Raw genomic sequence first — 15,333 nt, 5'->3', positions numbered from 1 at the left:
TTTCACAATGTTTATGTACAGCATTATCTTGTTTATGGTAATGCAATTGTAAATATTACTGTGAGGAAAGAAGTCAAGGTATGTATGACTAGCTACATTTAGTGATTCACATTATCATTCACATTAAGAAGAATATTTTTGTGGTGAGGCTTACCCAGTATTCTTCCAAGTGGTTGGTCCATCACTGACAAAATTGTCATGATGAATTGTCGCCATAGTGTAGTAGAGCAGTATCTTTAATATTATTTGAAGACCCTGTATCTTTGTAAAGTGAGAAGAACTAGAGGGTTCAAGCACTCTTGGTTAGTAGATTAACAATGCAAGCTTCCATTCCAACAAAAGACACATTGAAGTTGACCTGGTCAACGTGTAGTTTATAGCTTTTAAAGACACAACTATACTGAATACCCATATAGGCTAAGAAAGGTTGAAATGAAAACTTTTTTCAGACTCTATAGACACACACAAAAAAATCATTCGTACCTGAAGGGGACAGTGCACTTACCGTGTACCAACGACCGCAGTGTTAATTCAAAGTGAATAATAGGCCTAATAATAAAAAAAAACTTAACTCAGCGCTCTATGACGTCCCGGCCTGCATCGTTTTGTTACGTCATAATAGTGATTAATCGCAGGCCCAGTCCAGGGATCAACTAGGCCCGCCACTTTGGATTTTAATTGCGACCCGCCCGCAAACTGACTTCAAATCTGGCTTTGTTTTATGACAATGCCTAATCAATAAAATAAAACGGCAGCAGTGACTGAGATCAAAAGTAAACAATGCCGAGGCTCACCTGTCACACTAGTAGGGTGCGTCCGTAAATACAATCTAATATTCTGAAATTAGAATAACGCACGGTTAAAAGTTTCAGATTGTGCTCGGAGCGGTAGGCCTAGGACTAATTTACAAACGCATCCATAACTCAGGAATCCACGCGTTGGGAGCAATAATATGAATTATGTGTCGCAAAATGTATAATGAAAATGGGCAGCTCCAATCGGAATGGACTAACAATTATTTGTATAGCCTACATTACCGTCAATATCAAGCAATAAAACGAAGTCTGCTGTGTAATTAATTCATTTAGGACCTTGTTAATTAAAGAAAGTTAGCAGCAGGTTTGACATTCGTTGTCTCAGACACTTTCTCATTCTGATAGTAGTTGCCAATGGTAGCCTACTTAGCCTACTACAGGCGAAGTTTTGCTGATATTTGGCATTATTAGCCTGACGAGCCAAGTATCCAACTTGCTTGTCCTGCAGGCTGCAGCGAAAGTCTACTCTGACGAGACAGACCAACTGCCGTTAGGTTGCATCTAAATTTTAGGCTATGGCATTGATTATAGTGAAACAGTATGAAACTAAATGTTTCAAAATATTTACCAAAAATACATGGACATTTTCTCATTCTGAGTGCTGTAGTAGTAGGCTGCTACTCACTGCAGGTCAAGTACTGTCTGCAGAGTTGCACCTGGTGACTTGTCTACAGTCAACCCAAAAGGGAGCATGTCACCCCATTGCTCATCCAGCTACACTGGCTTCCTTTGCCCGCCCGCACCAAATTCAAGTCTCTAACGCTTGCCTACCAAGTCATCTCTACCCCCACCTTGCATGCCCTCATTCTACAGGCATATGCCACCACCCGACCGTTGCGCTCCTCAGGCGAACGTCTTGCTCTACCACCGGCATAGCCTACTCAGGCCATTCCAAACTGTTTTTATGTTGTTCCGCCTTGTTGGAACGCACTACCAGTTCCTACTAGAGTAGCATCCCTCTCCATCATCAAAAAGCTTCAGTGGATGTCAGTGGATCATCAGCTTTCTGACTGCCATGCAGCAACACGTCAGATTGGGGAGTATCTCATCCAAAATCCGGTCCATCTGTACAGGGGTGTGTCCTTTCCCCGCTGCTCTTCTACACTAATGAATGCACCTCAAAGAGCCCATCTGTAAAACTCCTGAAGTTTGCGGATGATACCACTATCATTGATTTGATTCAGAATGGTGATGTGTCTGCTTACAGACAGGAGGTGGAGCAGCTGGTCCAGTGGTGCAGTCAGAACTGTGGAGATGAAAAGCCCCAATGTGACATTGGAGGTATAGGTTACTATATCAAAGTTCTAACAAAGCATCCTTACAGTTTGACGTATTATCTTAGAATTCGGAGCATCATCTTTTTTTACAGTAGCTATTCTTGTGAGTGTCTTTAATCATAGACAGATATGGGCTACTGGGCCATTGTGCACAGGTATGAAAAGGGCCCCCCATGCCAACCTCAGAAAGTTGGTATCTCACCAATGAGGGGTCCGGGGGCATAATAGACCCCTCCCCCACCCCACTCCTGTGAGAACAATTTGAAAAATTACTCTTTAAATGATGACTTCTGGCGAGTGTTGTGGAAAGAAATGAACAGATTGAGACTTAAAAATACGACATAACCATCAACAGATTTCAGGCATCTTGCATCTTGCCATTCAGACATCAGGGGTGATTAACCCATGGTGTATGATTGAGGGGCCCTATTAAGACATATCACATAACATAACCTGTGTTATTTGACTGAGGAGCCCTATTCAGATATCAGTGGTGGGGAACACAGTAGTGACTTTGCACAAAGAGACCACGTTTTTGTTTTCAGCTTAACACTTGCGTAACATTGCTTAGAGCACCTTTAATGGCACACATATAAAGTGCATTGCATAGACAGTTCATAAAGAAACTATTATTCAAATAAATAGTAAAGCTATTTCAGTAAAGATACAGAAACTATAAAACGAATAACTTTTAACTCAAGTTACTTTGTAAAGGTCATTTTAAAAGACAGCAATCCACATTCTCCGTGACCTGATATGCACCTTTCATTGAAGAGGAGGAATCCACAAGCACATAATGGAGTATGCTAAAAGCTACACAGCTCTAAGAGAAGTCTCTTCATAAAAGTATCATCTGTTCACAGCACATATTATTTAACTGTGCTTGTTTATCCAAATGATGTTAAAAAGGTGCTATAAGTGTCTATTAAATAAATGAAATGTTGAACATTTCCGTTTCTGCTCGCTATTCCAACGATTCACCAACCTGTGGCGCTGCAGAGCCCCTGATTGAGCCCTCTTGTCTCCTAGACCTGTCATCTCCTCCTGGTCACGCCCCCTTTCTTACCAACCAGTTTGCTTCATATACGAGCACCAAAATGAACAGATCGTTTTTAATCTCTAAAAGTGTAAGACAAGTAATGTATCAACAATTATATATTAACCTTTGGTTAGCCCGCTAACGTCAAATTGCCAGTGCTGGATCTCGGCTCACAGGACGCTGTCGGGGGGTAAGTCATTGCTGATGCACAACGTTGCTGACAGGGAACCCATATAACTTTGTAGCCTGATTAACATCGACTTTCAAGAACAGCCGAAGGCGTTACGTCACTGGGAGGGCGTGCCAGGCTAATAACTTTGTGTCTTAAAACCCGAACTATCCCTTTAAGCTATATAGGGCGAAACGGAGCAATACCACCGCAAATCGCGGCGGCAGTATAGAGTCAAGTGCCAACCATTTGCGAAAATCGACGAAAAAGACAGACATTTGGACATTTAAAAGCAAATTTATGTCTGCTATTTTGTCGAGGACGGTGGTATCACACATAACATAAATGACCAAACTTGCTAGCACTGGCAATTTGACGTTAGCGGGCTAACCAAAGGTTATCTGGCTAAACGGAGATTGTGGCTGTTAACTGCTGTCTATTAACGTTAGGTTGCCAAAGCCAAAAGTCGTGATGGTTTGTTGTCAGGTTTAGTTAACATTAACTGTTGGATGGCAATAAACTTGACGTGCCTCTGTATGCCTAGATATCATAAAACGAACTGAACTTCAGTGAGGATATATTACCCTTATGTCTGCCCCCTAGAGGATGTATCGCGTCACATCCACAAAAACGGTAAAAACGGACGGAGGTATGAAGGCTAGCTCTGGAGGCAACGTTTGTACCGGACCGGCAAATTTCGTCCGGCTCCGGAGGTATGAATAGGCCTTAAGTCAGTGCTGATGCACAACGTTGCTGACAGGGAACCCATATAACTTCGTGTCTTAAAACCCGAACTATCCCTTTAAGACAAAAGGCATAGTTTTATTTAAAAAAATGAAAGATTTTCTGTTTTGCGATTTTTTTTATGTTTGCGATGTCTGCTGAAAAGAAAAGTTAATATGTGAATTTGTGGTTCAGCGCACACTCACACACATTTTTACATTGACATAGTGTCGGGCTCAAGTGTCGTCCTCAGTGCCGCATATAGGTAGGCTATAATGTAGTGAACTGGTTAGACGAGTGTGGGGGAGGGGGAATGATCGCACAAGACAATTGCTCTTCATGAAATGGATCTCACAGGCGGCTGTCGATTTTTGAAATGTAGCCTAGGCTACTACACCACTTGCGAAATCGGACGTGGCACATAGCCTAATTATTAGGCTACTGGATTTAATATAGCAAATCCATAGACTTTGTTCATCCTATATATACAATAAGTATAAAATCCGACAATCCAAAACGATAACGAGATCTCCCAGAAACGAAAAACAAGTTTGTTGAGTAGGCCCTAGCCTAGTCCTTCCAACAATCTCAGCTTTTGCGTTTGATAGAAAAGGCATCCTGTCCTGCTGTATTCCAATGAGAAAAAAAACATCCAAGGTATAGGGTCACGGTAATGCAGCATGCATGAATCTCTCTCTCCCCCCCCTCTCTCTTTCTCTCTCTCTCTCTCTCTCTCTGTCCATTACGCACTACAGTTATTTTTTTGGATATTGTTTTATTTGAGTGTTTTTGTCTACCATGGCAAACATAGTTGAAACGTTCGCTCTAAACTTATGTATTTCCAATCGGCTTTCACAATCAGCTACAGCTGCGCTGATGATCACCATGAAAACTTGCAATGTCTATACAGAACTGCTTTCACTTCCCCGAGTCGCGAACGCAACATGCACAACAATATACCGATATTTAGCAAACACATGTATTTCCAGCTCTCAAAACCGATGAGGTCCAGATCTCAGTGGCCTCTAGCTGCCTACAGCCATGCATAGTAGCCTAAGCCTAATAATAGCCTTGCCAAATAAGTCATCAGTCACACACCCCTAATCGCAGGGTTGACCTGTTCCTTTCACACTGAGCCCCGATGAAAACAACCTCCTTGGCGGAGATAATAATTAGGCCTATCAAATTAAAAGCACACTACGACAGGTATAGGCTACTTGTGTGATCACGCAACACAAGAGAGCATTTAGCGATGGGACAGTTGTGAATGAGTGCTTAACACCCTGGAGTCTAAATACCCCCCGGGGGATTTGAAAAACTGTTCCAAACACACATCTCAATCTCTGCTTTTATCATATTATAGAAACACCATTAGAAACCTTTAATCAACTCGTTTTCAAATATATAGCCTATGTTTTAAGAGAATATGGCAATGATAATGGCACTTTGTAAAAACAATAACTTCTTAGGATTTGTCCTCTCACCTGCAGCAGGCCCATTCAAAAGCCCATCCACCTAATTTGCATTTGAAAGAGCCAATCACTAAAGTGACACATTTAGTCTGGAAAAAGTAGCAGGCTAGCCTACTTTATGAGTTTTTTTGACCCCTCTAATAAATTGCCTATAGGCCTACTACGATATGGAGGAAGGGCTGCCTAACTGTTCCCCCTAAGAGTTTTTTCATAAGATAAAATGTTTACGCTATTTAAGTTTAGGATTTGGTAGACAAGACAACCTCGGAAAAGTTCTTCAGATAAACATTTTTTTTATTGAATTAAAGTAAAGAAAATGTATCGCCGGGGTTTCGGGGCTTGCGAAGGCATTCGTTGATCTTATCGATGCAGTCCTTGCGGTCACTTCTCCCCATCGTAGGAAACTTTGCACCTGTCCCTGAGTTATAGTCTATATGAGTAAGCGCTTATGCTCTAACCGCATAATAAAAGAAGCACCTGCAATCCACAGCAGTGCTTATGGCAAGGCCATATTATTAACACCTGTCACTGAGCTATGGACAAGCAGTTATGCTCGAAAATTATCATAATAACAGACACACCTAATTGTATGGCTCTATGTTTAAACACATCAAATTAGCAAGCATTTCCTCCCGATAGCATCAACGTTTGCTTTCTTTTTCTGTCGGCCCGCGGTTGCTCGGTCAATTGCGCAGCAAATTATCAGATGAAGCACCAGACCTTATTTCACTCCATGTCTCGCGGACCAGCAGCAGTCTCCACGTTTCGCGGCCCATAGTTTGAGAAACGCTGCATTAAAGTGTCATTAGGTTGTAGGCTATATGTTTAGTGTTTTCTTTGTGTGTTTTTCATTGTAGTGTGTGTGCATTGAGTAGTTCATTAAAATACGGAACAAAGAGCGTCGCGTATCTGTTCAATACGGAAGAAGACTTTAACTATTACTTATATATTTCTTATAACGAAACGCGAAGAAAAAATACGAGGACTGACCATCTCGTTTCTCCGCGGTTCCCCCAATACCATGGCGACAAAGAGAAATAAATATGATTTGACATGTAAGCTGATTGTTGACAAATTTGCCACACAATTCGGGAGAAGCAGCGGAAAGGAGCGCCACCACAAGCAAGCACTTCTAGCCCAAATTAACATGGCAACGTTGCCTATGACTAAAGTGTCTAAGTAGGCTAGTCCTACTAATATTACATTTGATTGGAAGCATGTTTGTAGCGCGCCAGTTTACCCATCCCCTACATCAAAACAGCTTAGAATCAATCAAAGAATCAGCTGTGTCGGCGTTAGGCTGTAGCCTAGGCGATTTTCTATAACCATTTTCATTCATTTCAACAATGGTTTATTAAAAAGTCGTTTGAATAATTTCGCCAGTCATCACCTTCATTTTAATGATTAAATGAGATTAAGGAGTCGACTATTGACGGATATGCGGTCTTCATCATTAAATGCGGTTGAAATGCGGGATGAAACTTTCTGCCACTTGGTGGTTGTTTGGGTACATTGCCTTAGCCTCGAAAAAAATCGGCTTGACGGCCTGCGGGATCTCTTCGGGAGTCCCGCGGGAGAAGGTGCATTCTCAACCCGTACCCACTGTAGATGGCGAGCCTACCCAAGGAAATCTAACGGAAAGAACTGAACTGAAACAACGCACGGTTTGATCTTAACTCACGTTAACCACACTGGAGCTTTAGTATATTCACACTGGAGATATAGCCTACTCATACTGGAACCACACTGGAGCTTTAGTATACTCACACTGGAGATATAGCGTACTCATACTGGAACCACACTGGATATGAACTCTCAACGAATTTAATTGAACGGATCCTCTGAACTGAATTAGTTAAAGTGTTGCAACACAGATATTTAAGGCCTTTGAATAGAATATATAAACTTGTGATGTGTGAATGTATGAATGTTAACTGGTTTTAATGTGTTTTAAGTTTTCTTTTATGTTTTCCTGTCAAAGTGAAACAGAATAACAATAGTTAAGCAAAAGAACAAACAAAAGGAATATTTAAATACTTACCCTTGACCTGTAAAGAAAAAGTTAGATTCTATAAAGTGAAATAATCACACTAACTTAGACATTACAAATACTTACCTCTTCCCCTAAAGAAATTAGAGTTAACTCAAAAGAAACAAGAAGCAGATAAAAACAAATAGTTGGAAAATAGCTAAAGCAACTGTTCCTAAGACAAACTATTTATAACAGACCGGTCTCAAAAGATAACTAGAACAAACTCATATTTAAACTTATTTAAATCCATTTAATCTAGATATCCAACTAGATTAAACTGAAGGCATTTATTACATATTGCACTGTGAATATTTATTGATCCATTTATTGAAATATCTTGTACTGTATATTTATTGATATTGATTGTTTATTGAAACATTTTATTCTACTCACTACTGACCTACTTAGTATTTATTCTTCATTCAGTAAACTGTCGGCTTATTTATACAAACTTGCATGTCTCATGTCTCTTTCTCTTATGCAATACACCACTCATCGAACCTAGTAGCCTAAGGGCGCTTACATAGTCAACGCGAGCAACGCAAACAAGCAACGTTAGCTACGCGAGTGACGGGCTCCCTTTCACGGGGCAGTCACACGCTTGCGTCCGCCAACGTTCGTCCGTTGTTTTCCCATTCACTTTACATTGGCTGGACTTCATTTCATGCCGCACTGAATTGTGGGTCCGATGCGTTGCCTGAGATACGTTGCCTCCGCTAAAAAGTTGAGAAATGTTCAATGTTTGACGGATCGCGCAAGCGCCAGCCAATGAAATTCCGTGTATGCAAATTTTCGAACACTGACAAACCAATCAGTTCGCGTTTATGGAAATGTGACAAAATGAGGCATACGTTGGCGGACGCAAGCGTGTGACTGCCCCGTCATACTGTACACAGCGAACGCAAGCAACGCGGGCAATGGCAAAACGCAATACACCGCTCACGCAACAGGGGGTAGCACTGTATTATCCTAAAGGCCTATTCGGACGGGATTAGTTTTATGGGGGGACGTAGAGTAATGCAGGTTTATCATATGACCTCTGTAATATAAATGTCCAATTCGGACGGGACTAAACATCTCTGTTATTTTACCTGACATGGGAGGAGTAACTACGTTTACGTTCTGCCGTCACATCTTCGTCGCCGTGCACGTGATACTTGCGTCAGGTACGTGCGGCATTTTCAGATTTGAAAGACTACACAAGTTGGTTAAACTAGCAAACGTTAGCTTTATGTTATGCCATAAGTAGTTTGAAATGGCTAACAATATCAAGCTAATAGGCAAACTAGCTAACGTCCTATTATGAGCTGCACAACATGTTATGTTTTCATTCAGACTATGGTGGAATTGTTTTCAAATCAGGATGTGACGAAATATTACAGACATCTTTACAGAGGGTCGCGTTCGCACGGGATTAATTTTACCTAAGGTAATTTCTCCGGACCGTTTTACGGAAGGTAAAAGTGTCTGTAAATGTCACCGACATACTCCGTTATGTTTACTGACATGGCGCGTCCGGACGGGACTACATTACCTGGTAATTATTACTTTACCTGATGTCACCCCATAAAACTAATCCCGTCCGAATAGGCCTTAATACTGGTCCAGTAACAACATTACTCATTATTTATTAATTAATTATAGCACTTGCCTAGCACACAAGTGTTACAATGACATAACATATGACTAAACCATGCAAACAACAAATATGTTGTCATTAGTCAATACATATCTTTAATATTATATATGTGTGTCATAAATAAGTAAATAAATAAACATTCATTCATACATGTAGCTATTCATTGTTATTGTTACAAGTCCCGGTCAGGACCGTGGCAACAAATAATAAATATTCCTGTAAGACAGGAGAAACGGAATGAGGAGCAGACAGACACCGATGTTAGTGTTTAGTCACGAAGTTGCTTCTGATTTATTAAATAACAATCAATCAATAAAATATACTTTGAATCATCAATGGCTGTTTTTAAAGCCCAAATACAAGCGTATTATGGTGTGACATGTCAATACAAATACAATTCCATTCATACATTACATTACATTGACCCATAACTAACATCCATATCAATACTGATAAAATACCACAAGTTAAATTACTGTTACAATACTAATCATGTTTACATCAATGAATAAAAGGCTACTTTGCTTGAATTGTGCAATATTAAATGGCTATACCATTACTTTAAATGAAAACTGTCTGGCAGACCACTATGACACTCTCCATACTGAACATAGGCTACACACAGACAAAACAGTTTCTCATTAAGGCACTCAGTGCTAAATACTAGGCTACATGTAACCCACTCACATTCAAATCAAATATCATTCACTCCAGTATTCATGACTATATTAAACATTCATGTAATTCGAATAAATCATTAAATCAAGTTATCAATATCTATAATCATTAAACTGTAGCTTATATGTTCAAATCAGTGCATCTTTAACATTAACAAAATTGCTGTTTCTTTAAAACCGTGTATTCACTCATATAACCGTATCTTTAAACCTTTGTCAAAATGTTATACTCTCGTTTATTATCCCGTGTCTCATAACACAAATACTCAATGAACTCGATTATCGTAATATATAAAAACCAGTGTGTGTCAGCTTTAAATGTGCTCGTTAAACATCGTAAGATAACAATCTTGAAAAACCGAGTGTGCTAACTTACTATGCAAGGCTAACTGTCAAATACATGACTCAATACTATTCCTATGAGCCAGTTAGCTAAAAGACGGCGGCTAACGTCTAGTAGGCTACTTCTCTTTGCCGCCAGAGCTAGCTCGCGAGACGGCAACTGAAAGTTTACCTCAGCTAGCGATCTCATACATTTAAATGTAAAACTAAAGTTATGACGTTTCAATTTACATAAAAAATAGGTTGTCAGACAAACATCAATACAGAGCTGACAATCAGCAACAAAGAAGGACAGTTTACCCGGCACTAACCTGTAAGACAGGAGAAACTATAGACCTGGACAGTGTGTCGTCCGTTGGAATTGAAGCAACCGCTAGTCCAGAGCCCCCTGGTGGCTGGCTGCAGTACAATTCGTAGCTCCGCCCATCCCCATGTATTTCAATGGGCAAGTAGCCAACTTTCCGTGTCACTTTTCTCACCTAAAACTAATTTTATATTTACAACATGTTATTCGAAAAAATAGTTTTCAATGTGCTTCAATACACACCATTTTTCTTTTCTCTGGGAAATTATTATTTTTTAAGTTATTTTAACAAATCTAAAAAGGGCGTTGATTGACAGTGCGTGACCGCAGCTTCAGCCGCTTGCAGCCGTGCGTTCAGTCCGTGGAGACTATTACCTGGGCAGATCTTTACTTGGAACTATTTTCAGCCTCATCGCCGACGAAGCACCGCTAGCTAGGCGCAAAGTTCTCACGTAGCAGTCTTGTGAAGTTCCAGTCGAAGCTAGTTGGGAGTTTACAAGTGGTGCTACGTGAGAACTTTGCGCCTAGCTAGCGGTGCTTCGTCCGCGATGAGGCTGAAAATAGTTCCAAGTAAAGATCTGCCCAGGTAATAGTCTCGTTCGATTTTGCATTATGATTTGTACTCGTTTTGAACACACGGCTCCCAAGATATATTTAGAAAAAAATGTAGACGTCTCGGTCACTTTTTGGAGGACGTGCTCACTGACACCCTTCAACTACAGCAACTGTTCTAAGCTAAAGCTAACATCGCTGCTCCCAAAGCAGGAGAATGCCCGGACGGATTTTAACCGGGTTTTTTTCACTGTTCTAACTCTGGGGGTGACCGAGACTAGCTTAATTTCATTTTTGGGTGGCGTATTCCTTTAAGTTTGAGTTCAGGGATATACTGCAAGTTTAAAATGTGATACAATATGTTCATGATCATGAACATAGCAAGTGTCCTACACTGTTCAGGCAATCTACACCTTTCAATATCACGCTCGACATGTCTGAGGTTGTTCCTGTCAAAGTGGATGAGATGGACGTCCGGGGACTGGAGAAAGGACATGGGAAATGCCACCTACAAGAAAAGGCAAAGTTTTATAGCTGATCCTTTACTGTTAACACATACTGGTAAGCATACTAAGAATGCGAAACTAACGTTAGCAGCTATTCGTTTGTTTTTCAATGCGGACATTTCATTACTCTGCCAATGGGCACGACAACAGGCAGGCTGTGTTTAAAATTAACTAGCAGCTACGCCAAACACAGATTCACTCTCCATGTTGAGGTGGCATATTAAAACAGCCTTTTGATAACGGCAAAACAAAATAGGCCGAGCCAAACATAACATATTGTCAGCGTCTGTGTGCTAACGTTAGTCTTAACTTAACCAACTAGCTATCGCTACTAACGTTAGCATCTATGCTAACGTAAACGGTAGCAGCTAGCTGCTAATGTCTGTGCTTGGCAAGGCTTTTGAGCTGACAACGTTAATATAACGGCCTACGTTATTTAAATGAAGTTATTAGCTAGTAAACTGGTGGCTACAATACAAAATATAAGTTGTGTATTTCACTAACAGACAAGAGGTTTGTGTTACATACGTAACATTTACCAGAGAAAGTTCACCAACGGGTGCAGCCCTGCTACACGAACGAACTGACAAACAGTTTAGCTTCTCAGCAGCAAGCGCGTCGACGCGGTGCGGTGAGGGGCGTGATTCACTCGTTGTGTGGGCGTGTCTGCTCCGATCTCAGCATGCGTCCAATCCTACTGCGCAAGCGTACTTCAGACTGGCTGCAAGATGGCGTCGCCTCGGTTGCTTCAATTCCATAGAACACTGCTGAATGCAGCCACACTGTCCAGTTCTATATATACAGTCTATGGGAGAAACGGAATGAGGAGCAGACAGACACCGATGTTAGTGTTTAGTCACGAAGTTGCTTCTGAAGTGACCGCGGGGGTCCACCACTCAAAACAACCCCAGATGGAACGTCAGTCTGCATCACTCATTGAAAGTTCTATAGTATAAAAATAAAAGTCCTACTAGGCATAGTGCCGTTCTAAGTGAATAAGGTAAATATAAATACAGTAAATAAACAAATATAAAACAAACCTGTGGTCACCTACTTAGGGGCGCCACACGATCCATGCAAATTTCACAGATAAACTCCCCTCGAATCTCATGGGACATTCTACATGCCCCACTAACTGAAAATCACTCCCCACAGTAGAGGCATTCTGTATCATCATCATTCTTTTTCTTCATTTGAGTTGCACTGTTGCTTTTTACTTTTTTTGGTATTATATGCCTTTGTATTGTCGCGCAAATATCTTTTCTTCCAACATATTTTTGTATGGCGAGGAGGTCAGCACAGCGGATGATTCACTTGCCCGCTTTCTTGGCCTCTTGTGTTGTATTCGTGGCTTAGGGAACAGCTCTTCTAGAATACTGGAGGGTGATTGACTCTTTCCTTTAAAAAGGAATAAGAAATACATTAGAATACAGACCCCCAAAATCTGTCAAAAGAACGCACATACATATACAAACATGCAATGTACTGATGATGATGATGATGATGATGTGACAAAGCAGTGTGAGGGAGGGATAACAGGATGTACCCCAACCAATAGCCCGACTACGCCACCCCAGGACAATCACTGTAATTACCCCCAGGGAAATACCACAGTAGAATATATGAACTACACAGGTTCGTATGCAATACGCAGAAGACGTGAATTCCAATTGAATAAAAGTTTATTGAAGAAACAAGGGGAAAGGGGAGGTGGGAGCTAAAGACCTGTTGGAGGAAGAGGCCTGGAAGACTCGCATGGGTTAAGAGAATGTAAAAATATATTTATTTAACACTGTAGTCTGAGGTTTAATTTAACAATAAAGGTTGCACTTCTCAAAATGAATATAGCTAGGTGGGGCTTACCTGAGGGAGGCACGCTACTGATGGGAGTGTTCCAAAATCCACACGTGTACACACACACACACACTTGGTGAAGTGAATCTCTAAACAAGCTGCTGCGAGCAGTGCACTGAACCGCACAGCCCAACACAGCACAGCACACAGCACAGCACAGCACAGCACAGCACAGCACACAGCACGGCACGGCACAGCAAGGCAAGCATGCAGTGATAGGGTCCCACCACCAGGTGTCTAGCCTCCCCTAAGCAGCACCCGACCTGCCAAATAAACAAATAAAACAAACACACAATTAAGGCACCAGAAGATAATACATAAACCAAGGAAGACACTACAACAATACATGAAGGACAATAACAACACTTGCCAACACTGACAAAACTACAACTTAAGTCATGCAAAGCGACAGTAGCCCGCATACACAATCACATGCAAACAGATGGAGGGAGATGCACATCAGGCCACAGCGCCTCGGAGAGGCTGACGACATGCAGCAGGTATTATAGTTAGGCAAACTCACCAACCAAAGCAAAAGAAAACCCCCAAACAAAAACCCCACAAAACAATAGAATTGGGTACTAAGGCACTGGACAAAGACCCAGACAAACAAGATCACGAGGAAATCACAGATACAAACAGGAGACGAAGGAGACGAGATGAACACTAGACGGAAACCAAATCGTAAGACAAAACAGCAACGCCCGTGAAGTCCGGCCCTCCAGTCAACCAGGCTACATGCACCTGCAAGATGCAGACCAAAGTTACAAAAATAACACCTTTTATCATATGTCTTTATCATGGAATGCTGCGTTACATACCCGCTCCAGAGACAATGGCGGCGAAGTCAAAGATCCGTACTATAAGCACATAGTTAAATAAATCAGTGTGCGTGAACTTGTAGCGACGGTGTCGCATAAACTAACATTAAGAAGCATACCTGAGCTGGCAAAGAGCAGGAATACCCTCAACGGGAACGGTGGAGGACGGACATTGCAAGGAAGCTACAAAACAAGAAGGTAAGCTCATAAAATGTAAAATGTTAATAACCAACGCAACCCGCTAAGGATTGAGACCTACCGCAACAGACAGGGAGCCATCTCAATGAGGGGGGAGAGCAAAAGTTACCAGCGCAGTCACTCACCGGTACTTCCAGGTCTTTTTAAAGGTGTTTTGGCAGCGGCTGCTAATCAGGGGGATTGACAAGTAATTAGCTAATAATGACGTGACAGCACGGGAGGTTCAGAGGGGGTGAGCCTACCCCACTACAATGACAATGACAGTACAGTAATAGAGGTTGTAATACAAATGAAATTTAGTGATGCGCTAGTGCTGGGGACCACGGATGAACCACTAGGGCCTATCAAGAGAACACACACACACACACAAACATCATTTAGCGATGATGAGGAGGATGAAGAGGACGATGACAATGACATGGCTCCAGACTAACTTTTTGCATTGGTTGCACTGGTGCCAGTGTTGCCAGCTAGGAACATAAGCTACATGGACCCTGAAAACAAGCCCAAAACAAGCAACCGAAGACCAAAAAAAAAAAAAAAACGGCGAGAGGTCCTCGGTACGTTATTAAAAAGGCTGTGTTTGTGCGTGGTGCATAGGAATTGTATGTGGTGCATCAAGATTGTATACAGGGCAAAGGGAGGCGGTGTACAGAGCAAATTATAAACAAGGCACAACTCGGAAAAACAAGCCCAAAAACCCGCAACCCGCGACTTCTGATTTTTCCAAGGGACTTCACAAAAAAGCAAGCCCAAAGTAGCTTACAATAAGCGGAATTGGTAACCCTGGGTGCGCCTAGCTATTTTTTTTAGGTGCACCAGCACAAAATGTAGGTGCACCCACATTTTTCATTTCATCGCCTTTAAGGCCAAAATGCCATTTTTTTTATCGCTCTTCTTTCATATAATGTGA

The 15,333-nt window shown here is 41.5% G+C and overlaps 1 long non-coding RNA gene across 1 annotated transcript; it reads right to left on the bottom strand.

Moving 5' to 3' along the window:
• Positions 1-14,027: 14,027 nt before the first annotated feature.
• Positions 14,028-14,568, bottom strand: LOC134082129 (uncharacterized). The gene is made up of 4 exons (XR_009939572.1): positions 14,482-14,568; positions 14,342-14,405; positions 14,223-14,261; positions 14,028-14,145 (listed from the first exon to the last, which is right to left on the bottom strand). It is a non-coding gene; the product is annotated as an uncharacterized LOC134082129 (long non-coding RNA).
• Between the last annotated feature and the right edge of the window lie 765 nt (positions 14,569-15,333).

This window comes from Sardina pilchardus, chromosome 6, assembly GCF_963854185.1.
Source record: "Sardina pilchardus chromosome 6, fSarPil1.1, whole genome shotgun sequence".
NCBI lineage: Eukaryota > Metazoa > Chordata > Actinopteri > Clupeiformes > Clupeidae > Sardina > Sardina pilchardus.
Note: the sequence above shows the minus strand (reverse complement) of the source record. Positions and strands in the feature narration are given on the sequence as shown.